The following is a 26,436-nucleotide window of genomic DNA, read 5'->3' as shown; positions in this document are numbered from 1 at the left end:
CCATTTTTCCTCATAAATTAACCATTTCCCCTCTATTATGTATCTATTGTGTTTCATTTCGTCCATCATTGTCCGTGATTATTCCTGTCCAACAATGTGTAGATGTAATTGAAGAGATGAAGAGACTTGCTGCACTGCGTCGCTCTTTAGATAACTCTAATTGCAACTTTGTACTGCGTTTCCCTTTAGATACCACTAACTCGTAGGAGATGTACAGTGTGAACAGGCTAACAGCAGTGCAATTCGTAGGTGAAAAGCAACGGCGGACAGTGCAGCTCATTCTCATCATACTACAATAAGTTGTCCTTACAAGACCTTGACTATGACGTCATCTGGCTGACTTGAAATAATGGTCTGTACTAACTCAATGACGTCACGTTAAGATTCGATATTCAGCTTCTCACGCTATAAATTACACTAAAAAAATGGTTCAAATGGCTCTGAGCACTATGGGACTTAACATCTATGGTCATCAGTCCCCTAGAACTTAGAACTACTTAAACCTAACTAACCTAAGGACAGCACACAACACCCAGCCATCACGAGGCAGAGAAAATCCCTGACCCCGCCGGGAATCGAACCCGGGAACCCGGGCCTGATAAGCGAGAACGCTACCTCACGACCACGAGATGCGGGAATTACACTAACGCTCGCTACATCACTACGTACGAAAGGATGAACACAATAATACTTTTCGTGGTATAATGGGGTCAGTGGTAGCTATATGATTGCTAATTACAGCAACGCATCTGACTGTCAGGGTTCACTAGGTTCGAAAGATAAACTACCACCAAAGCTAGTATCGATCACCAGAAAAATACTAAATGCGAGAGTCTACGGGGAGTAGGAATGAGGTATTTACTTTACCAATGACAGCATCCTACACTGAAGCTTACTCTGTGTACTTTGACAGCACAACAACGTAGGTACCAGAAACGATAGCTTTCGTATACAATTGGCTCTTGTAGTTGCTCCTCTTTTAAAGCTTCAACGAATAATCGTATGTACATTCAATCGGTGTGAACTTTCTAATTTTTTACGTAAATCGGTGAATGTGTTCACAAGGCAAAGATATAATTTTATATTGTTTATGTCTCGTTGTCCATCAATGATAACCTCTATAAGTAGCGCCTTGCTACAACAACATAACATCCTTGATTCTATTGAAATTTTTTCATAATAAACTATTTCGTTATTCTCAACCTTTCAGATCTCAGTGGGACAACTTTTCATTTACAATTAATCACTTTTCAATAACATGCAAATTTGCTTTCCCTGTCTAAAGATTAATTATCTTTCTTTTCATTCCAAGTTGTTCGCTGAAAAATATCATTCCTTCACTTTAATTTCTTTAAGTTTTCTTTTAACGATACTCTACTCTTTTTTTTCATTGGTCTTTGGATTCACTTTGTTACGAAAAGATATATTCAAGATATTAGTCTACTTTCAAATAAGCCTTCAATTTTTTTTCTTCTAATAGTTTGAGTATAAAGGATAAGTCGGGTACTGACTTTTTTAGTTTAAAATTTTCTCTATTTCCTGAATTAAATAGGTACAAGTCAGCGTTTTATTTTAGGAGTGCTGATTCTCCATTCAAAACCCCTCTAAGCGAAAATGTAATTAAAAAAATAAAACAAAGAACGTGAGTGTCAGCGCCACTTTTCAGCTAAATGAACTTCAAATAATGACGAAGCTCAGCCAGTTCAGGCGTTGACTTCTGTGACCCACTGGTATTTAAAATTCAAAACACAGCAGTCGATAATCTCTTTCAGAGAGAATTAGCGAGTTCTCTAATAAATGGTTCTTGATTTATCGTTTAGGAACAAGGGGAAAAAGCTATCAAATTCTCAATACACTACCGGCTGTTTCTCAATAAATAACTATTACGTAGGACGACCGTTCCCTTTAATGTGGACTACACATTCAGGCCATCGAACGAGTTTTCCGGAATTTTCTATACTACGACGCTCACGCTGAAGTCACGCAATAAATCCCAACAAAATATCGAGAAGTTACTGTTCCCCAGCGCTTGCGTATACCTGTTCATCAACAATAATACAGTGCAACGCTACTATCCCTTAGCTTGCTTTAATCCCCAACCACAAAATAACTAAGCGACTTCGCGTGAACACGACTCTTCACGTACAACATACAACGGAAAATCTTACTGCCGGTCTCGGTGGCCGAGCGGTTCTAGGCGCTTCAGTCCAGGACCGTGTGACTGCTACGGTCGCATGTTCGAATCCTGCGGGCATGGATGTGTGTGATGTCCTTAGGTTAGTTAGGTTTAAGTAGTTCTAAGTTCTAGGGGACTGCTGACCTCAGATGTTAAGTCCCATAGTGCTCAGAGCCATTTGGACCAACCAAAATCTTACAAAAATATTGAAATGCGGTTCGCCTACCATCGCGTGGCTATTAAGCACCACAACGCACCATTAATCACAACTAGGAGAAACAAATCTCATACTTCAATAAATCGCAGCTTTTCCTATGTCTGGTGAGGCTACACTCTACCTAAATTGCCGAAATAACCATTTTCTTCATAAGCGGATAAGCTTTCCAAAATATCTTTCTAAACGACTTAGAACTGCTTTGAACACACTTGAGTTCTGTCCCCATTGTAGACTATTTCATGTATCGTACGTGCGAGCCGATCTAATCACTCTCTTGAGATAATCTCTCTCGAGGCTCGCTACTCGAACAATACTCGGATACTACTGCTGAAATTCTAAAAGAACAAGCCGAGAACCATTCTTTGCGAACAAACTTATCACGCTAATTCTCTCTTTAACAATAAGTGTTTCTTCTTTGCAGTCGCTGGCAAACGTTCGTAACTGCATCGTAGTTGTTATCTTTGCCGCACTCCGCGGTACAGCAGTCGGCGGAGTTTTGCAATCTCGCTGACTGTACAGGACACAGCTTTTCTCGACCATCAGGTGTCACACATCTACAACATTTTAACACAAAAATGTAAGAAATATATATAAACAACTTAATTTCTTCATTCTTCTAGCACATAAAAATCGATAATAAGTTGACGCAATACAAACAAGTGACGCGCTTTTTATGGGCTGAAGACTGGCGCATTACATTGCACAGAATAGACTGCGTGGAGAGCTACATCGAAACAGTCTTCGGTAATTTCCAAGAATTATTGCCTATCGAAGTTGGAGGGCTCCAAACGATACATATCGAACGTGCGATAGTAAATCGATTATGGAAGTCCCGTGGCGAGCGTTATGATAAATTATTTGTGATCGTCATTTTTTATCAGTTTTGCGTTGTTTCTTCAGTTCGTGTACATTACATTCCCGCCGTAATTGTTTGTGAATCGACACGGTTTCTCTTGGTAGCGAGTGTAATGTGTGCTACTTTTCAAGTTTCTTCTGCGGATTGCCTCACATGGAAAACTCTAATTCCATGCACATCCAGCATAGATAAATGTTTGACTTTTTGCCGGAAATATGGACTTCTGCTGGACGAGGAAAGGAGGGACTGTGTTGACTGTGGTGCTGCAAAGTCTGTGAAACTCCATAAGAAGAGTGTGGACACTGAGATTCCGTTGTAATTTCATTGCGGACTTTGCGGAAAGCGAACCAGCATCAGGAAAAATACGTGGTTCGAGTACTCCAAATTATCGATTCAGATGAGCGTAATTCTTGTGTCGTGCTGTATTCGAGATTACACGTTGCAAGCCACAGCATCAGAAACTGAGTTGTCGGCAAATACCGTGTGCGACTACTTCGGGTTTTGCCGAGAAGTGTGCTACGTGATAGTGACAAATGACAGTGTGCCAATTGGTAGACCGAATAAAATAGTAGATGTAGACGAATCTCATATTTCTAGACGAAAGAATCAGAGAGAACGACCTTCTAAAAGTGAAGTAGATCATATTTGGGTTTTTGGTGGGATAGAAAGGGAGTCCCACAAGTGTTTCGTTGTGAGGGTATTGTCCCGGGATAAGGTGACTTTAGTCGGTCTCATAAAACATTTCATACTGCCTGGAAGAAAAGCCATCACAGACGGGTTTCAGTTGTACCAGACTCTCAAAGCTGAAGGGTTCGACCACGAATTCGTGAACTGCTCTGTGGAGTTTGTCTCTTCAGATGACGCCAGTGTCCATACCCAGAATATAGAACGGCTGTGGAAGTCTGTCTAGTCCACCATAAAAAGAGAAGGGCGTCCAGGACAGAGGGACGAACTGTATTTGTTCCAGTACCTATACTTTCACAACTTGCGTTTGCAGGGGAAAGTCGACGCATACGACACTGCCGATATTCCTCCGCGATATTGGCAGAGTTTACCCTGGGTACGGGATAAAAAGGAATTGCCCCTGTAGCTTATACATCACGCGGACTGTCACAAGACGATAACACCGACGAGTAAGTTAAGTCGTCTCCTTTGAATTTACAAGTACCTCTCTAATGCTTCTCTTTTGTTGTTGTAGTGACAACTTGAAACATTCTCGTAACGCGCGCCAAAGACTTCCATAATCGATTTACTATCGCACGTTCGATATGTATCGTTTGGAGCCCTCCAACTTCGATAGGCAACCATTCTTGGGAATTACCCAGTCTTCAGAACGAAGACCTCAACAGCAGCAAACAACCATGCTGGTAGTTTAGTGCAAACTGCTCACTCTAAGGCCTCGGCTGTGGCGCCCTCTACAGATGGAGTCAAAACGGTCATAACGGTGAGCCCTGCAGGAAGATGGCGTGGGCGCTGCTATATGCAGACGGGCGCCGGCGCCGGCATCCGGCCAACGACAGCTGCGCGCAGTCCGTCTCGCCGCGCCGCCCTCTCCGTGTTGCCGCCTGCTCCGCGGGCCGTCACACCTTGGTTCGCGCCGTACAGCCAGCCTTCACACCCAGGTATTCACTTCCACTAGATTGCGATAATGAGTTCCGCTCACTGCAAATTCAGCGTTCTTCTGTCCTCCTGGTTTTCCACCATTCTTCTTGTAGAAATGCACGATGCAGTTATCGTCGTGTCGTCAGTTAAATGATATCTTGAAACTTCCCGGCAAATTAAAACTGTGAACCGGACCGAGACTGAAACTCGGGACCTTTGCCTTTCGCGGGCAAGTGCTCTACCAACTGAGCTACTCAAGCACGACTCACGCCACGTCCTCACAGCTTTACTTCTGTCAGTACCTCGTCTCCTACCTTGCAAACTTTACAGAAGCTCTCCTGCGAAACTTGCAGAACTAGCACTCCTGAAATAAAGGATATTGCGGAGACATGGGTTAGCAACAGACTGGGGGATGTTTCCAGATTGAGATTTTCACTCTGCAGCAGAGTGTGCGCTGATATGAAACTGTTCTGCAAGTTTCGCAGGAGAGCTTCTGTAAAGTTTGGGAGGTAGGAGACGAGGTACGGGCAGAAAGAAAGCTGTGAGAACGGGGCGTGAGTCGTGCTTGGGTAGCTCAGCTGGTAGAGCACTTGCCCGCGAAAGGCAAAGGTCCCGAGTTCCAGTCTCGCTCCGGCTCACAGTTTTAATCTGCCAGGAAGTTTCATATTAGCGCACACTCCGCTGCAGAGTGAAAATCTCAATCTGTAAATGATATCTTCTTCTTCCTTTGGTCCTCTTTCCACTCAACATCTCATCGAATGTGTTATTTATTGTTTTCTTTCTTCTCCTCCAATGTCCTGAACGATGTATTTTCCTGCTTTTAACTATTTCCAGTATTTGTCTTTTCTCATTCACTCTGTGTAACAATCTCATTTAGTATTAGGTCGGTGCATTTTTGTTTTGCGTGTTGAGATTCCGTTTGCTATGGGTTAAGTTATCGATTGCCATGTTTTATATGTAATTCACTGTTGCTGTTTGAGTTAACATATTGTCATTTTGTCATTTCGAGGTAAAGAGAGGAGCTGTGGACTCTAGAAAATGGAGTACCAAGTGGATAAATCGGAACATTTCGTCTTCTGTTTGAATTTAATAGAGGGATAATATCAGAGTGGGCAGCCAGAAACATTAGCGCCGTGTGTGGGGATAATGCAATTGAACAGAGAACGGCAAGAAAATGTTTTCTCATTTTAAGGTGGATCGTTTTGACATTAGCGACTCCCCACATTCAGGAAGACCTTCTGGGTTTGATGAAGATCGTTCAAACGCATTAATCCTCAGTGATCCATGTCAATGTACCCGAGAACTGACAAATGTGTTGAACTGTGATCTAAAGCCGGCGCGGTGACCGAGCGGTTCTAGGCGCTTCACTCCGGAACCACACGGCTGCTACGGTCGCAGTTTCGAATCTTGCCTCGGGCATGGGTGTGTGTGATGTCCTTAAGCTAGTTAGGTTTAAGTAGTTCTAAGTTTAGGGGACTGATGGCCTCCGACGTTAAGTCCCATAGTACTTAGAGCTATTTGAACCATTTGAACTGCGATCATTCCACTATCGTGCGACATTTGCATGCAGTTGGGAAGGATCAAAAATGATGTGTGGGTACCGCATGCTCTGTGCCAAAATCACACAAATCAGCAGGTCGCCATATTTGCATATCTGCTTGCTCGTCATCAATTGGCTCGTGAACGACACCGACCATTCCTGTCCTGTATCGTTACTGTTGAGGAGAAATGGTGTCTTTATGCTGTCGTAAGGAAAAGAAAGGAATGATTGAGCCCAAAAGAAGCAGCAGCTGCTTGTACAAAGACCTGCGCGCATTCACAAACGCTAATGTTATGCATCTGGTGGAAAAGCGACGGTGTGGTGTATTACGAATTGCTTGCCCGAGATGTAATCATCTCTGCTGACATTTATTGACAACAACTGAGACGGCTTGCAGACGCAGTCCAAGAACAACGACCAGAAACACTGCTTGAAGTGATGCTACCCCACGATAACCTATACTCGCGTTCTGATAGACTAATGAAAAACACTATACGTGAGATGGATTGGGAAATCATTCCGGACACGTCTTATTCACCTGTCCCTGCACCATCAGATTTTAACCGTTTCCGCACTCTATCAAACAACCTTCAAGGAACTTCCTTTTCAGACGAAATTGCGCCTCCGAACCTGGCTCGATGAGTTCTTCGCCTCAAAACCACGTGATTTCACTACAGTCACGGAACCGAAAAGTTACCTCAGCGTTGAAAGACTGTTGTAAATAGTGAAGGAGAATATATTATTGATCACTAGAGTCTCTCTTACGTGTATCTGTTGTGTTTATCACGCTTAGGGAAAATCGCCGCGAACTGGTACAACAACCCAATATTTTATCTCTCTATTTCTCACATTCCATTTTGCTCCAAATCCACATCTCAAAAATTTCTAAGCATTTCTCCTCTCGCCGCTGGAGTGTCTGTTTTGGCACCGTACAGAGCAACCCTTCATGCAAAACACTTCACTATTCTTTTCCTTAATTGTTTGGCTCTGAGCACTATGGGCTTAACATCTGAGGTCATCAGTCCCCTAGAACTTAGAACTACTTAAACCTAACTAATCTAAGGACATCACACACATACATGCCAGAGGCAGGATTCGAACCTGCGACCGTAGCGGTCGCGCGGTTCCGGACTGTAGCGCCTAGAACCGCTCGGCCACTCTGGTCGGCTTAATTGTTTATTTAATGAACCACAGAAAAGATTCCTGTAAAAAATTTCTTCTGCAGTACCTATTAGTGTTTTTATATCTTGATTACATGTCATGTTACTAGTTATTATGCGTCCTAGGCACCTCAGGTTATCAATTTTTAGCAATAACTCATCCAGATATTAACTTTTCTCTTCCTTGATTCCTCTGTAAAAACCATTATCTTAGTCTTCTCCACATTTACCTTCATTCCATATTCTTCACAGTTGGAGTTCAGTTCTTGTAACACATTGTTAATCGCCTTTTCATTTTCACTTATTAATAGCATGTCATCAGCATATCTTATTACACATCTCATTATTCTTCCTCCTTTTGCCATAGCACTTTTTCGCTGGAGACACTTATTGACTAATTCATCTAAACAGATATTAAACAGTGTAGATCAAAGACAATTGGCTTGTCTAATCTCTCCCCCATTTGTCATCTTCTATTTTTACTTCTATCCATTGTTTTATGTATAAATTCCTTATTAATTTATCCTCCCAGTCAATTCCGATCTTGTTCAGGATATGTAATAGTCTACTGAACCCAATCAAGGGCTCGTTCCAAGAAGACAAAAACTGCCAGAAGCTTCCCTGCCTTTTTGTAGCTATCGCCGGCCACTGTGACCGAGCGGTTCTAGGCGCTTCAGTCCGGAACCGCGCTGCTGATACGGTCGCAGGTTCGAATCCTGCCTCGGGCATGGATGTGTGTGATGTCCTTAGGTTAGTTAGGTTTAAGTAGTTCTAATTGTAAGTCTAAGGGACTGATGACCTCAGATGTTAAGTCTCATAGTGCTTAGAGCCATTTGAACCGTTTGTAGGTATCTTTACGCTACTATTTGTAACAGTCCAGTTGACTCACTTGTATCTTTGTCCCTTCTGAAACGGAACTACTCATCATCCGGTTCTTTCTCAATTTTAAATTGCATTCGTCAGTTCATTATTATTAATATATAGGGTGATTCAGGAGGAATGTCATTTAATTTGTGGGGCGACTCTACATGTGAAAATAAACCGAAAAAGGCCAATAAACATGAGTCTGATTTTCGATCGGTACAGAACTAAAGCGGGTTGAAGACTACACACATCCATGAATAATTGTGAAGAAAAGTGTGAATATTACTTACCGAAATGCTGTGTAGGCGCTGTGGAGGACGAATAATGGTGGGGCAGAGATACAGCCATCCTACAAGAGGTGTCTAGAAAGTCCCCCACACATTTGAGTGCACTTGTCAGTGCGTGTGAATGTGTGTGCGTATTGCACATCGATCATCAACTCGGCAGGCTTCAGTGCGGGCAACAACGTCGGTGATGTGAGCAACAAGTTCTTCTCGTGTATCCACCTTCGTTGCGTGCACATCCCCCTTTAACCAGCCCCATAAACAGAAGTGTAATGGGGTTGGGTCGGGTGGTCTGGCAGGCCAGTTAATGGTTCGGCCAAGGTCAGTTCACTGTTGAAGAAATGTGTTATTCAGATACTGGGATTCTTGGCTGGTACGGTGAATCAGTGGTCCATCATGCTGCAGGCACATTTCCCGTCGTTGCTCTAATATCACATCTCCCAGAAGTTATTAGGAAATGCGCGTATTCTGCGGCTGTCACGCAGTTTTGCAGGAACACAGTACTTTCACCAGGTCATCAATCATACCACATCAGACGCCCACTGAGAACCTAACTTTGAATCTTGTTTCCCTAATCTGTGGGTTCTCCATCGCACATGTATGAGAAGTGTGGGTGTTCATCATACCATTGCTTGTAAATGTAGCCTTATCTGCAAATAAAGTGTATTAGATGACGTCTCTGTGTCCAGCCAACCATTCACAAAATTGTTGTCTGCTTACTGAGTAGCCTGGACGCAGAGGTCGCACGGGTTGCATATGGAAGTGTGAGGTACACAATTCTCGCGCTTGTGAATAGCGAACTGACGGCTAATGCGTCGTGTACTGGTGGTGGAGCTCTGTTATACCATTGCAGTAAGGTCTTCCTTTTCCTCAACTGAGTGGACGGCCTCATGTACACTGGGTAGCGTTCGGATTATAATGTTTGAAAAGCCCTGGAAAATAACCTGGCAGAGTGGGTTCGACGATCAGGGAAACATCTGTGCTATTCTGTCACAGTTGCAGGGGCACTGCCATTACAGTACCCATACACAAAAAACATGTTTGTGTATTGTGACGGGTGAATGTATGCGGTGTATTGGTACTCACTGATACAATGGTCTTGCTCAATTAAACAACACTCAAGCACGACACATACATGAGCTCACGACTGCTCACTGAGCCAACCCCCGATTGCTCACTGGGTATACTTGCAGCTGTTGCCTCGGTGCAACATCGCAGTGCTGCCATTTGTTTCAGAACCCCCACACCTCTTGTAGGATGGATCAGTCGTGTGTCCCATCATTATTCTGTCTGCCACAGCATTTCGGTAAGTAATATTCACACTTGTCCTCATAATCATTCATGGCTCCAATACCGTAAAGATCGAAAATCGGAGACATGTTCATCGGTCTTATTCGGTTGATTTTCACATTTAAAATCACTTCACAAATTATTTGATATTCCTCCTGAATCACTCAGATATCTTTTCCGAGCGTGATATCAAGTTTTGTTAAAAAATATCGTACATTTCATGTCATTACTTTTTATTCCGAAATAGAGCTTGGTTTTGTAAACACCAGCAAACATTGAAAAAGCAAGTAAATAGAACGTCACTTACGTCATCGTACCAAGTTGTTGTTGTTGTGGTCTTCAGTCCTGAGACTGGTTTGATGGAGCTCTCCATGCTACTCTATCCTGTGCAAGCTGCTTCATCTCCCAGTATGTACTGCAGCCTACATCCTTCTGAATCTGCTTAGTGTATTCATCTCTTGGTCTCCCTCTACGATTTTTACCCTCCACGCTGCCCTCCAATACTAAAATGGTGATCTCTTGATGCCTCAGAACATGTCCTACCAACCGATCCCTTCTTCTTGTCAAGTTGTGCCACAAACTTCTCTTCTCCCCAATCCTATTCAATACTTCCTCATTAGTTATGTGATCTACCCATCAAATCTTCAGCATTCTTCTGTAGCACCACATTTCGAAAGCTTCTATTCTCTTCTTGTCCAAACTATTTATCGTCCATGTTTCACTTTCATACATGACTACACTCCATACAAATACTTTCAGAAACGACTTCCTGACACTTAAATCAGTACTCGATGTTAACAAATTTCTCTTCTTCAGAAACGATTTCCTAGCCATTGCCAGTCTACATTTTATAAGCTCTCTACTTCGACCATCATCAGTTACAGTATTTTGCTCCCCAAATAGCAAAACTCCTTTACTACTTTAAGTGTCTCATTTCCTAATATAATTCCCGCAGCATCACCCGATTTAATTCGACTACATTCCATTATCCTCGTTTTGCTTTTGTTGATGTTCATCTTATAGCCTCCTTTCAAGACACTGTCCATTACGTTCAACTGCTCTTCCAAGTCCTTCGATGTGTCTGACAGAATTACAATGTAATCGGCGAACCTCAAAGTTTTTATTTCTTCTCCATGGATTTTAATACCTAACCCGAATTTTTCTTTTGTTTCCTTTACTGCTCGCTCAATATACAGATTGAATAACATCGGGGAGAGGCTACAATCCTGTCTCACTTCCATCCCAACCACTGCTTCCCTTTCATGTCGCTCGACTCTTATAACTGCCATCTGGTTTCTGTACAAATTGTAAATAGCCTTTCGCTCCCTGTATTTTACCCTTGCCACCTTTAGAATTTGAAAGAGAGTATTCCAGTCAACATTCTCAAAAGCTTTCTCTAAGTGTACATATGCTAGAAACGTAGGTTTGCCTGTTCTTATTCTACCTTCTACGATAAGCCGCACGTTCAGTATTGCCTCACGTGTTCCAACATTTCTACGGAATCCAAACTGATCTTTCCCGAGGTCAGCTTCTACCAGTTTTTCCATTCGTCTGTAAAGAATTCGCGTTAGTATTTTCCAGGTGTGACTTATTAAACTGATAGTTCGGTAATTTTCACATCTGTCAACACCTGCTTTCTTTGGGATTGGAATTAATACATTCTTCTTGAAGTCTGAGGGTATTTCGCCTGTCTCATATATCTTGCTCACCAGATTGTAGAGTTTTGTCAGGACTGGCTCTCCCAAGGCCGTCAGTAGTTCTAATGGAATGTTGTCTACTCCCGGGGCCTTGTTTCGACTTAGGTCTTTCAGTGCTCTGTCAAACTTTTCACGCAGTATCATATCTCCCATTTCATCTTCATCTACATCCTCTTCCATTTCCATAATATTGCCCTCAAATTCATCGCTCTTCTATAGACCCTCTATATACTCCTTCCACCTTTCTGCTTTCCCTTCTTTGCTTAGATCTGGGTTTCCATCTGAGCTCTTGATATTCATACAAGTGGCTCTATTTTCTCCAAAGGTCTCTTTTATTTTCCTGTAGGCAGTATCTATCTTACCCCTAGTGAGATATGCCTCTACATTCTTACATTTGTCCTCTAGCCATCCCTGCTTAGCCATATTGCACTTCCTGTCCATCTCATTTTTGAGACGTTTGTAATTTTTTTTTGCCTGCTTCATTTACTGCATTTTTATATTTTCTGCTTTCATCAATTAAATTCAATATTTCTTCCGTTACCCAAGGATTTCTACTAGCCCTTGTCTTTTTATCTACTTGATCCTGTGGTGCCTTCCCTACTTCATTCCTCAAAGCTACCCATTCCTCTTCTACTGTATTTCTTTCCCCCATTCTTGTCAATTGTTCCCTTATGCTCCCCCTGAAACTCTGTACAACCTCTGGTTTAGTCAGTTTATCCAGGTCCCATCTCCTTAAACTGCAACCTTTTGCAGTTTCTTCAATTTTAATCTAACCAATAGATTGTGGTCAGAGTCCACATCTGCCCCTGGAAATGTCTTACAATTTAAAACCTGGTTCCTAAATCTCTGTCTTACCATTATAAAATCTATCTGAAACCTGTCAGTATCTCCAGGCTTCTTCCATGTATACAGCCTTTTCTCTATGATTCTTGAACCAAGTGTTAGCTATGATTAAGTTATGCACATGCAGCAATATACTCATTGGTCTAATAAACATCAAGATTAGAAAATTTTAAGCCCCAGAACACTGATATCTACAACGTATGATATTTTTTTACCTGTACCGGTATGCTTTACGTTAATTCTAGCAAAGGCTGTAGCTAGTTTCAAAATCGCTGTTGTCATTCTTATTGACTTCGCTAAATTTAACAGAGATAGTCACTGATAGCGCAAAGTAAAATACTGATACATATTAAGTTTTTGTAATATTTCTTGTCTTTCACTAAATTGTATGTTGACTGTTTCCACATTCCTAATGATTTCCTTTTTAAAGGGATCTGTGGAACATGATGATTGAAAGAATGAATTAACGAATTTACAACATGGATCCTTTAGTGACTCCTAACTGAGCCTTGTCAGAAGCTATGTTTGCAAAATCGTTAGTCTTCTAATAGATAAGTACCATGCTTTCCTCTTCAGAAAAATTCATTTCAAATTTCAAATTTCAAATTTCCCACATGATAATCCGAAACATGGAGTATTTACGAGAAACATTTATGCATGTACAACAACTTTTCTGTGATACCGTTCACAGTAAAATTTTCGTGGCTTCACACTTCATTTGCACATTGGAATGCCCCAGGATACTTTACTACAATGGTTTGCATACTCTTGTTGTGGTTAACTATTAATTTAACTTAAACGTTACGTTAGTGGTCACACTATATCTCATTATATTGGTTTGCCGAACGTTCTCAAAGTTGTTTAAGATCAGAAAACTATTATCACACAGTAAGTGAAGTGACAATATTAGTGGGAGAACCTTCGTACCACCCCACACTGCATTTTTACCAAATTTATTCAAGATGGCGGATCCAAGATGGTGGCGATAGAAGTGGCAACATCGCTATGATATCATGGTGGGAAGTTCATGTTTTGGGAGGAAAATAGGTCAACTGGGTTTCCTCCACTAACCTAACCTCCTCCCATGCTCTCTCCTTCCCCTCCCGAAGAAAATGGCGGGAAGTTCAAATTTTGGCGGGGAAAAAAGGTCACTTGGGCTACCTCCACTAAACTAAGTCATCCGACCGCCACTTCTTCCTAGGAATTGGTGGGGAAAGGACTCAGCCTGTGCTGGGCTGCTGGATAGGATGGGCCCCAGTCTTTATTTTGCAAGCAGTGTTTATTTAATCAATTTGAGGCCATAGCTCCATCCGGTGTGTCCACCATGAGGTCTGGAGTCCAACTGACCTAGTACACAGTACTGCCACCAGAGGGCACAGTCGTCCCTCCCGTGACATAATCCAAGAAGGCGGTCTGAGGGAAAAAATAATGGGAAAAGGACTCAGCCTGTTCTGGGCTGCTGGATAGAAGGGGTGTACTTTATTTATTTTGGAACAATTTATTTAGGGAAAGATGTGACACAGTATATTTATTACACTGATACAAACACTCGCTCTGATGTACTTGGGGTCACAATACACAGCCTACAGATGTGCAATCTACTCGTAAATCACCGAAATAGTGTAGTACACTGATGTGCAGACACGATAACAACTCGTAAATTGTCAAAATAATGCATGTAAAACTCTCTACAGACATGCTCGCTAATTCTAAACTGTCCTAATAATGCAGAGCACAGCCTACAGACTTGTTCACAAAATAATGCAACAGACACGTCCACTACACGTGGAATTGTCAAAATAATGCATGTATAACGTTCTGTCAACATGCTCACAATGCTTAAACAGCCGAAAATAATGTAGTGCAGAAAAACTCATTGTACGTAAAAAACATTTTCGAACTATCATCAGCCTCAACTTATCAGAGGCTCCAACGCACGCACATGCCTTCGCCGCCGACACCGCACAAGCACTTTGTAGCCTGCAGCCAGCAGGTGGAAGTCGTGTCTATTTTTGGGTATAGAGTTAGAGTTTTTCGAGTGTTATACTGACGTCACATGTCTATGTAAATAAGAGCCAAGTCTAGCTCTCTGAAAAAGAAGTAAAGCGCCACAGAAATAGTTAACAATCGCTTTTGTAGGAGCTTTCATTATGTCTCGGCTTGTTTGCATGGAAATTCTGGTCCTAAGAGGACCTGTTCACTGAAATAGCCCAGAATTACACTGACTGCATTCTTCCTCGCGACCCTAACGGGACAGTCTGTCCATTACTTATTAATCCCTTCTCGGAATTGGTAAAATGCCACAGAAATAGTTAACCATCAATTTTGTAGTAGCTTTCGTGACGTCCCAGCTTGTCTGCATGGAAATTCTTGTCCTAACAGGAGCTGTTCGTGAAAACAGCCCAGAATAATACCGATTGCATTCTTCCTGATGGTCCTAACGAGTCATCACGTGTTACCCTTTCCGGAAATCGTAATATCCTGCTTACAACATATGTCTCAGAAACGGTAAGCTACTCAACGCTAAAAGCCTTCATCATGTATGTGCACGTTTGTGAAAACACCGTTAATCATAAAAACATTCTTGTTATTTGGAGAGAGAGAGAGAGAGAGAGAGAGAGAGAGAGAGAGAGAGAGAGAGAGAAAGAGAGAGAGAGATACACCATGGTCACATCAAGTCCTTCCAGAAATAGTGACGTTCCATAAAAGCTTCTCATTGGCTTTATATTCAAATGAAGCTCTCTCGTTGGTTGCCTCAGTCTATATATATACACACAACCAACCTCCATTGTCCTCAGTCCGCTGCTGCCTGCCTTGTTGTGCGTTCTGTTAGCTCTCTGTGTACTTGTTTTTTTCTCTCCACAAGATGAAGAGAGGTAGCTGCAGCAACGCTTCAGAGTGTAGCGGCAAGAGGCGTAGAGTTCTGGAGTGAGTAGATAATTTCTATTTTATGCGTAGATGTTCGTGTGTATGTTAAATTCGCCTTATTAATTCCGTCTTCTTGTTATAGTACAACCCCAGGATTTTGTCTTGGAGTGGAGAGTGCGTCTCGGAGAGGGCTGGACCGTAGCAGACTCTCCAAGTCCAGCCTCCTGTTGTGGGCTCACAACCAGAATTGTCGTGTGAGTATAATTTTCATTGCAATTTGTTCTTGTATAGTAGCGATTCAAAATTTTCTTATTTAATACTTTTTTTTCCTCTAGCTCACTCAATGCAAATGGAAACTGAACAGGAGGCAGAGCTGGTGGGGGGGGGGGGGGGGGGGTGAAAAGAACTATCCACTGCAGCATCAGCAACGCTACGTGGAACGGACTCCAACTGTGGTTAACCAACAACAACACTCACGTAAGTATAGAAAAAAAATATCCATATGTGATCTTTCTGTGTAACTCGGCATTCAAAATAAATAAAATTATGCCTCGTCCTGTTACAGGAATAGCTCTAGAGGAGAAGAACGAGTTGTTGGACAGACAGCTGGAGGCTTTACATCCAGCAAATAATAAGATGCCCGAGCAGCATACTTGTAAGTTGAAAAAAAAAAAAAAAGATTACGTTTGCACGTGCCTCTAGTAGTAGTGGTAGTAGTTGTAGTAGTAGTGGTAGTAGTATAGGAAGCTTTTTTTGTTTAACAAATCGTTTATATATCTTGTTTTTTGTTGTTGTTGTAGGCGAGACAGACCAATTGCCAGATTCTGACGAGGACGATTACCTACCTGAATGGGTCAGTCAAAGGCCCTCTAATCTGGCCCTATTAGACGATGATGACTTTTGAGGTTGTGGTGGAGTCGCCTGATGAAGTGTTAACGCCTCGGAGCCAGAGCGGAAAAGGTAATAATTCACTCTGCTTGTAACCTTGTGATCCGTCAGAATTCTTTCTTTCACCGTGCCAGCAGTGGTAAGCAATGTACTATAACTATTATTTATTTTATCTCTTCTACAGCGGTCGCGTCCCCACAGCCTCAACACAGTGTGGTGCGCATACGAGTCGCGGCTAAACCTTCTTCCTCACCAAAGCGGCGCCTGGTACTGCACGCATCGCCCATAGGCGCGCCGCTATTCGCTGCGCGGGAAGCCGGCGGCGGCGCGGCCGCCTCCCGGGACTGCAGCAAACCATCACCCCTCAAGTTACCGGGTCGGGTCTACAGCAGCATCGGGAACTATCACCGCAGCCTGGATGTTCCTATTGCTCTGACCCGATAGCACTGCAACATCCTCCCCTGTCAACATCATCATTATCATCTTATGAACCTCGTCAGAATCGGCGTAAACGCAAGGTATGCGTGCCTCGGCGCATATTGACTTGCCATCTCCAACACCATCAACGGGGTGGACTCAAAATAGTATTAATATTAACATAGATGATCCTGTGGCTAATGGCAGTTCTCTCTCCCGTCCTTTCAATGAAGGACATCAGGTCAGTGATACTATACCGCAGTTAGAATACTCGGTGATTGCAGACGCCTTTGAGGAGCGAATCTTGTTCACGAGGATCGAGAACCCGGCAGGAGGGTACCGCGACCCTGTTGGTTTTGTAAGGGCGTGCCTCTGTGTCACGGAAACGGAGCTTCTCAAGGTAGTCAATGATCCACGGTATCGCACCATTAAATGCAGTGCGGCGCTCTGCATCAAATTATACCCCCCCCCCCCCCCCCCAAAGTTGATTCTGGTGTTGAAGAGACAACTCTTCATTATAACGTGATAACACGAAGTACAACAACCGAGCGAGGTGGCGCAGTGGTTAGACACTGGACTCGCATTCGGGAGGACGACGGTTCAATCCCGCGTCCGGCCATCCTGATTTAGGTTTTCCGTGATTTCCCTAAATCATTCCAGGCAAATGCCGGGATGGTTCCTTTCAAAGGGCACGGCCGACTTCCTTCCCCGTCCTTCCCTAATCCGATGAGACCGATGACCTCGCTGTCTGGTCTCCTTTCCCAAACCAACCACGAAGTACAACAATTGCCGAGTCGTTTCGTAAATCCACCTTGAGTACTATACTCGCCCGATTTTCCGAGATGAAAGTCAGAGGGTCAGCTAAAGCACTCAGCCGAATACTACACCTGGACATCCATACACATGACTATGATCCGGTAAATGGAGGGTCTAGCTATATCTAGCTCCCTAAAGATATCTTATGTCAGGGATTATCCTGTAGTTTGGCTGCTCACTGAGCTCGAAAAATTTTCATGGGAGGTTGATAAGCTTTACAGCAACAACGTGCTGACCAAATCGAAGGCTGATTGTTGAGTTTCGATGGGAGCCCGAAGACGAATGCAAGGGATTAGGTGTATGGTGAAGGCAGAACTCATATACCCTATAAGTTTGCATCATGCGCACGCCAATTTGCCGCTGTGTCCAGAGCAACTAGTTCTGCGAGGAGGCATTACGCCAAAACTGATGACAACGCTGGAGAGTAAGTGGAGATACATTACTCATTACTGTAATCTCCAGCAGTGTCTCAGCTTGGGTATGGAGCTGGTTAGAATCACCTGGGCTATCTCCTTCAAGCAGTCCCCCTGGTTAAAGGAGTATCTTCATTTGAATATGATACAGAGAGCTTCCGCAACTTGTGACTTTGAGAAAGATTTTTATAAATTAATGAATAATTCAGTTGTCGGTAAAACAATGGAGAATTTGAGGGAACGACGTGAAATTTTTATTAGAGTTGAATGGGATGGGTGTTATGGCGTAAGAAAATGAATTGCCAGACCAAATTTTAAGCAGGTCACCATATTCAATATGAACTTTTTTGCTGTGGAGATGGCGAAGACTGCAGTAGAGTTTACGAAACCTATTTATGTGGGGATGTGCATACTAGACCTGTCCAAACCCCACATGTACCGCTTTCATCATGAGTTTGCAAAACCTCATTTAGCAGATCCTAAATTACTTTCTATGGATACAGATATCTTCATCTATTGGGTGAAGAACTGCGATCCATATGAAGTATTGGGGTGCCACGGTAATGAATTCGATAAGCCCTCACACATGGCCGATAATCCTTATGGTATTATTCCACAGAACGAAAAGGTTGTCGGTCTTATGAAGGACGAGGCGAATGGATTGCTAATTGTGGAGTTTGTAGGCCTACACTCAAAAATATATGGGTATCGTACATTGGAAGGCGCCACCCAGAGGCAGGCTAAGAGTGTGAATCGTATGGCATCGAGAGCTCTCTCTATCGAAGATATTTGCGGTGCCTGTGCAGTGGTGTTCGCGGTGCTGCACTGCAGCCACCGCATATGGTACGGCAGACCAGCATTCCATTCAGTGGACACGAGGTGTACAATGTGCTGCAGTCTAAAATCGGTCTGTCGCCTCATGGCGATAAAAGGGTCATTTGTGATGACAGGATTGAAACTCTCCCGTACTCACACTACTCACTTCTAGCGAGAGAGAGAGAGAGAGAGAGAGAGAGAGAGAGAGAGTCTCCAGAGTAGTAGTAGTAGTAGTATTAATAGTAGTATGACCCTTTAGTCATAGTGTAAGTATAAGTAATTTTAGGTGTTTGTGTGGTGTAAATAATTTTGTGTAGTATGTACATGTGTGTATACATATAGAGAATGTTTGGAGAAAAAGGATAAAAAAGAACAAAACCATATGTGTGTGAAAGAAACAAAAATTTAAAAAGAAGCATAAACAAAAAAATTAAAAATGCAAAAATAGGAAAAAAATGTATATTGGTTTATTTCTTCAGATGCAATGTGTATTTTTCACCTGCCGCTAGCCATCCAAGTTGGAATAGTTTTTTGTGTGTATATATCTATTTAGCTCACTGTCTATCAAAATTGTTATTGTAAAAACCTTTGCTATTGGGGACTGTTAAAATTAGATTCTAAACGTGCACAGTCCATCAGAAATATTGTAAAAGCTGTGCTACTGGGGCTGTGGAATTTAGTTGTAGTAAAAGTATCTCCACATTAGTTTTTAGCGTAGATTTATAAAAACAATTCCTGCCAGTGTTATTGTTGTAGCGAGTAAGTTAAAAGTATTTGTGCATTGGCATAGCAGAGTCAGTTTACCTCAAAAACTACATTGTACCTCAAAAACTACATTGTACCTCAACAATTATATTGTACCTCAACAATTATATTGTACCTCAAGAACTATGCTGTATTTGTATGAACTGAATAAACGAAGAAAATAAAAATGCGTCACCATACGTCTTTGTTGTTGTTATTTACAGAAGCCCTATCCCCTATTTCGTTTTGTATGTATATGTATATAAAGGCTGTGCAGGTCATAAATGACATTAGTTTTGCTGAATAACAAAATATATAGAACCGTTTCATGGAATTATGCCTATCGTGCAGCGCGAATTGGGTTATGGGAACAGGAGGCACGTGACCATGTCCTCTTCCAAAGATATATAGCAGACATGTCTAAAATTACATTTCCTGTGCTTGAAGAAAACTACAGACATAGCATGTGGTCAAAACTATACACTGTCTCAGTGGGAACAGGGTTGAAAAACAAAAAGAATGCAGAGGTTGTGAGGTAAAAAATCATTTATTTCTCATCCAACTTAAAAATAATTTTACATTTCCAAAGCAGACACATCAACACTATTTTCATACATGTTCTTGAGTTGGTGGAGAGAAGGTATTGAATAGCAGCAAACTTATAGATTCAACGCATCCATGAGATCTTCTCCTGCCCCTTCATGTAGATGATAGTATTTGTGTGGTCGAATAATTTAAGCGCCATCGCCATATCTTTACAGGGTATGCCAGGATCATCCCAGTGAATTCCATGGTAGAAATGTGTTAACCATTTTGCACTCTTCCGTGTCGTACTTGAAAGACCTAGGTGATGCAATATTTACTGAGAATGTCTCTATTATTCCGGAATCTTCTGTGTACGATAGGAATACAACATCTTTAAATATGGACTGCATATGCTTACCATCGTAGAAACTTTGAGCATCCACAATGATGTTCACACCTTTAGATGCTATTTTGAAATGCTCTAGGTATGGTGCAGCACCTGTTCATTTACACAGCTCGTTGCACAACACCGGTGAGTGGGCAGCAGTTGATCACATGGTCATGTAGAAGTAGAGCATACATGGCAGTGTGTTCTGGGAAATTTGTCGAAGATTCAAATTCAATTCGCACATCTATAGGGGCAGACTTAATTATCTTGTTCTGTTTCGAGCAGTCTATTACGATGATCGGTGAAAGCTCCTCGTGGACTGAGTAGACACCCTTCTCCTTCTTCTTCAGCACAAAACCGTGCATACATGTCATGCTAGACTGTATACATTTTCATTCCACTGCAAGTGTAAATTGTCATATGGGTAGAATTCTGAATTCAGGTAGACTTTGGCATTAGTTAACTTCCAGTTGTCAAACACGGTGGAATCATTTACTATATTCCCTCTTCTATCAGTCTGAAATGCAAGTATGATGAATCTAGGTGTCTAGCTGCGAGGAGGTTTTAATAGCCCACGTTTGTCTGCTCACAGTCGGTAACACTGGGTACTTGAAAACCTTCCACGAGCGAAATGTCAGTGACAGAAATGTACCGGAATTCAGGACCTTTAAAAGCTTCAAATGCTCATCGTCAGATACACTGATGTGAGGCATTTTCCATATTACCTTGCTGAATGTGATCACATTCTCCTCTGGGCTCCTTGAATGTACGAGTTATTGTGCGTTGCACTCCATACCAGAATGAGTTCCTGTTTAGCGTTCATAATAATCTGTCTCATGTCCTCAAAGTACCCCATAAGCATTTTTAGAGGTATGCATGCAGTAAATCGCCTGTACTCTCCAACTGTTCTATCCTCCGGATCATCTATGAACCAGCTCACCTTTTCTAAACTATGCAGATCTGCGAGTGATGCGGAGATTTATGTTTTAAGGGTTGATGTTATGCTGACATTGCGTGTATGGTCGATCTCAGACCCATTGAGTTCATAGCCTATCTCTTGGAACAGGAATGCTAAAGCGTTACATATAAGCTTGGATCCCACTGCATCGCTGCCATCGGTTTTCTTGAATGACTCCTCTAGATATATGAAACTCTTGCATGGGAGCGTGAGTGCCACTTGGTGCTGGATGACAATCCTAATTTCATCGTTCTTGTTAAATGTGGTTGAAGAGTAAAGTTTATGCGAGAAGTATTCGTGACTTATAATTCTCCCATCATATTCTACTGGACTGGTTATATTGAGTGAGGACGCCATTGTGAGGTTCCAAGCCAACTGATTCCAAGCCAAGCCTGTTATCACTTTGCAGTTCGGCAGCGAAATGACGTGCTGTAGATTGCGTACACTGGTTTTATACTGTGCGCCCATGCTGCCTTAGATGTGATTGTATAATGATTTTCTCACCACGGAAGTCAACAAGCTGATTATTCTGGTCCACAATACGCAGCTCCAAGTAGTCCAATGTCTGAGCTGTCACTGGAAAGTTTATTGCCTTGGCATGAGTCTCAACAATCTTACACCCCGTTGTAACTGAGGGGAAAAATCCGTAAATAGTATGAATCAGAGTGTCGTTGAGATAGGAATTCGTTGCAATGTTACACTCGACTCTAACTGTGCTGACAGGAAGTATTCCACAGTTTGAGCCGACTTGTAAAATTTACTAGGATCCATCTTCAAAACCTGCCCTTTTATGAAACCCAGTAGGCGCCCAATTAAACCTTTCTGGTTAAAGTCAGTCGTTGCATTTACAGTCCTTATTTCAGATTTACGTGTATTGATGTTTGCATGTAGCTCAGTACATTTTCCATACTGTCTCACCATTAATATCCAGATGCAGTTTGTTGTTAGTCTCAGTGATATTTGGGATGCTGTTGTACGTCTCCAGTCCCATCAATGCAATATTACATTCACCAACGCTCAAATCAATTGGCGGGAAGTAATTTGCACGCAATACAGATGATCGTTCTTTTAACGTCAAAATGTACGACATTGCATCTGAACCTCAACTGATGAAGGAATTTTTAAAGCTCCTCCTTATATAGCATGCTCCTTCTTCTTTATAAACGTCAAGAGAAACATGATGCATAGATGTCCAAAGAGTATGTACAGGGTGTTTCAAAAATGACCGGTATATTTGAAACGGCAATAAAAACTAAACGAGCAGCGATAGAAATACACCGTTTGTTGCAATATGCTTGGGACAACAGTACATTTTCAGGCGGATAAACTTTCGAAATTACAGTAGTTACAATTTTCAACAACAGATGGCGCTGCAAGTGATGTGCAACATATAGAAGACAACGCAGTCTGTGGGTACGTCGTCTTTCTGCTGTAAGCGTGTGCTGTTCACAACGTGCAAGTGTGCTGTGGACAACATGGTTTATTCCTTAGAACAGAGGATTTTTCTGGTGTTGGAATTCCACCGCCTAGAACACAGTGTTGTTGCAATAAGACGAAGTTTTCAACGGAGGTTTAATGTAACCAAAGGACCGAAAAGCGATACAATAAAGGATCTGTTTGAAAAATTTCAACAGACTGTTGAACGTGACGGATGAACGTGCTGGAAAGGTAGGGCGACCGCGTACGGAAACCACAGAGGGCAACGCGCAGCTAGTGCAGCAGGTGATCCAACAGCGGCCTCGGGTTTCCGTTCGCCGTGTTGCAGCTGCGGTCCAAATGACGCCAACGTCCACGTATCGTCTCATGCGCCAGATTTTACACCTCTATCCATACAAAATTCAAACGCGGCAACCCCTCAACGCCGCTACCATTGCTGCACGAGAGACATTCGCTAACGATATAGTGCACAGGATTCATGACGGCGATATGCATGTGGGCAGCATTTGGTTTACTTACGAAGCTTATTTTTACCTGGACGGCTTCGTCAATAAACAGAACTGGCGCATATGGGGAACCGAAAAGCCCCATGTTGCAGTCCCATCGTCCCTGCATCCTCAAAAAGTACTGGTCTGGGCCGCCATTTCTTCCAAAGGAATCATTGGCCCATTTTTCAGATCCGAAACGATTACTGCATCACGCTATCTGGACATTCTTCGTGAATTTGTGGCGGTACAAACTGCCTTAGACGACACTGCGAACACCTCGTGGTTTATGCAAGATGGTGCCCGGCCACATCGCACGGCCGACGTCTTTAATTTCCTGAATGAAAATTTCGATGATCGTGTGATTGCTTTGGGCTATCCGAAACATACAGGAGGCGGCGTGGATTGGCCTCCCTATTCGCCAGACATGAACCCCTGTGACTTCTTTCTGTGGGGACACTTGAAAGACCAGGTGTACCGCCAGAATCCAGAAACAATTGAACAGCTGAAGCAGTACATCTCATCTGCATGTGAAGCCATTCCGCCAGACACGTTGTCAAAGGTTTCGGGTAATTTCATTCAGAGACTACGCCATATTATTGCTACGCATGGTGGATATGTGGAAAATATCGTACTACAGAGTTTCCCAGACCGCAGCGCCATCTGTTGTTGACAATTGTAACTACTGTAATTTCGAAAGTTTGTCTGCCTGAAAATGTCCTGTTGTCCCAAGCATATTGCAACAAACGGTGTATTTCTATCGCTGCTCGTTTAGTTTTTATTACCGTTTCAGATATACCGGTCATTTTTGAAACACCCTGTATCAAAGCCCTAATAGCGCCGATAATTGTAGAACACACGTCTTCTGCGAGTGAAGTATCGTTGTAAATCTTCTGGCGGTTGCATGTCACCAAATGAGTCGAAATAGTAGATGGTATCTGCATTTCTCATAACGTATGATACCCACTGGGTGCTGGGGCCTCCAGCAACATCTAAATTCACAATACAACATTCACGAGTTTTCCAAATAGTCTTCAGTAATGTATCCCGCATAAACACACCACGGAATCTTGGAATGTTGAATTCGTTTCTAACAAACGTAAGATCAGTATTTGTGAGTGGTAGGACCGCTAATGAGCTTTATTTGATTTATGAATAGACCAAGCCCTTTCCTAAACGGCTTCAAGTACAGTCCTTTTGCGATGGCTGCGGCTTCCATCATGTCGTTATGTCTCCTTGCCTCAGTTTTGCGCGTTCTTGACCGTTCGAGCAATAGCTGCAGCACCATCAGCGAGGGGCCCTACCGCCGAGAGCGCGGAGAGGGCTGGGCTTAGGAATGGAAGAAAACCACCACACGTCTTGGGTATTAGTAGGAACCGAGTTGCTTTAACCTATCCTCTTAATCTTTTTCCCGTACCTTTCTGCTTCAGTGCGTTTTTAGCTGCATACATCGCTGTCAGGATACAGTTCTTCAAACAGCTCAGCTTCCCGCTCTTCTCCTCCTCTTTGTTTAGTGCACAACGCGCAGCGTTCATAACTCGCTTAAATTCATCACTCCTAAACCCAACTCAATTTTTCCACGCGTGGTTTTATCAACTGCAAACGCTGCGATGTGTTGAGCTATACCAATATCCTTTCTTCTCTGTATCGCCTTAGCCTTATCAGGTAAAATCCTATTTGCAATGTGACGACTTGAGAGATCTTTATTTGCAGCGTATGCAATGTCATGTTCTATACACGCTTCGTCGAGCAGATTAACCCCCTGATCACCTCGTGCCAAGCGTTTCTGAAGCTTTGTTCCAGGTCCACAGAAGTTATACCCCGGAATGGGTAATTCCACTGGCAGTTTGTCTAGAACACCACCACCTCCTCTAATGCGTCTCCTATCAAGAATGCTACGCTACTGCGGTGGTTGTGGACTGTGCGCCCCCATTATATAGCACATCGTTAGCATCAATCCAACCATTTTGTGCTGCAGGAAACCCAAGGCATTTGACTAATGCTTTATTTTCCCGACGTCCTATGACTCTCTCCACGAGAAACACATCCGATTCCGAGCTTTTCTGCAACTCCTCGGTGTAGAAGCAGCCTGCAATTTCTTTGCCTTTACTATCCTTCAATGTATAAGTTCTAAGGTTCGTTCGTTGCACCTTAGAAATTGTAAATATCTCTGTTGAGCAGTTCGGTAGGTATGATTTCTCAAATGCTGTCTTGTGTTTTGAGATACGTACCAAATCACCTACATTACATTTCTGTCTGCGTGGATCCAGCATTTTAATGCGATAGTATACCGTTTCCATGAGTCCATTATCACGAACGTCGACTGGTCTCATTTTTATTGTGCCATGTTTGGTTCGATTACACTGAGCAACTATTTCTGGGAGGATATCTGTCCATTTTTATGAGCCGCGAAGGTTAAAACGCGTCCACATTCGAACTTTTATTGTTTTGTTCTGACGCTCAACGATACTTGTCTTCAGCTGAGTGAATGTCGAGTAGTGATGTTTTCCGTACCGCTGCATCACGGTCTTGAAACACGTATTGTAGAGCTCCCTACCGTGATCGGTTTGGAGGTTCTCTGGGCATCGATTCGTCCCTGTCTGTAGCTAACGCTCAAAAACATCGGCGACATTTCTACCCGTTTTTGTTTTAACAGGTAATGCCCAGGCAAATAACCGTTAAAATATACTTGAATCCACTATTCTCATGTGAATATTCCCTCATATCTACAAGAACAGCTTGCAATATGTCATCCAAACTTGCCTACGAGGGTATGTTTTGCGTGCTGGTCTGTGCAGTTCTCTAACTACTGTCTCTATACTTATTCGGTGATACCTCTCTCTCTAATCTCAGAGATTACTGAAACAGCCTCATTCAAATGAGTTGTATTACCTGCAGCAGCTGATGTCATGAGCAGCCGTAGTCGATCTACACGACTGGCCATTAAAATTGCTACACCAAGAAGAAATGCAGATGATGAACGGGTATTCATTGGACAAATATATTATACTAGAACTGACATGTGATTACATTTTCACGCAATTTGGGTGCATAGATCCTGAGAAATCAGTACCCAGAACAACCACCTCTGGGCGTAATAACGGCCTTGATACGTCTGGACATTGAGTCAAACAGAGCTTGGATGGCGTGTA

General features: G+C 42.7%; 1 protein-coding gene across 1 annotated transcript in view; it reads left to right on the top strand.

Annotated features, from left to right (window-relative positions):
• Positions 1 to 4,788: 4,788 nt before the first annotated feature.
• Positions 4,789 to 26,436, top strand: part of LOC126094542 (gamma-aminobutyric acid receptor subunit alpha-6-like) — a 107,771-nt gene continuing 86,123 nt past the window's right edge. The window contains exon 1 of the mRNA XM_049908973.1: positions 4,789 to 4,871. The gene's annotated coding sequence lies outside the window, so the exon portion shown is untranslated. The remainder of the gene's footprint in view (positions 4,872 to 26,436) is intronic.

Source organism: Schistocerca cancellata, chromosome 8 (genome assembly GCF_023864275.1).
Source record: "Schistocerca cancellata isolate TAMUIC-IGC-003103 chromosome 8, iqSchCanc2.1, whole genome shotgun sequence".
NCBI lineage: Eukaryota > Metazoa > Arthropoda > Insecta > Orthoptera > Acrididae > Schistocerca > Schistocerca cancellata.
Note: the sequence above shows the minus strand (reverse complement) of the source record. Positions and strands in the feature narration are given on the sequence as shown.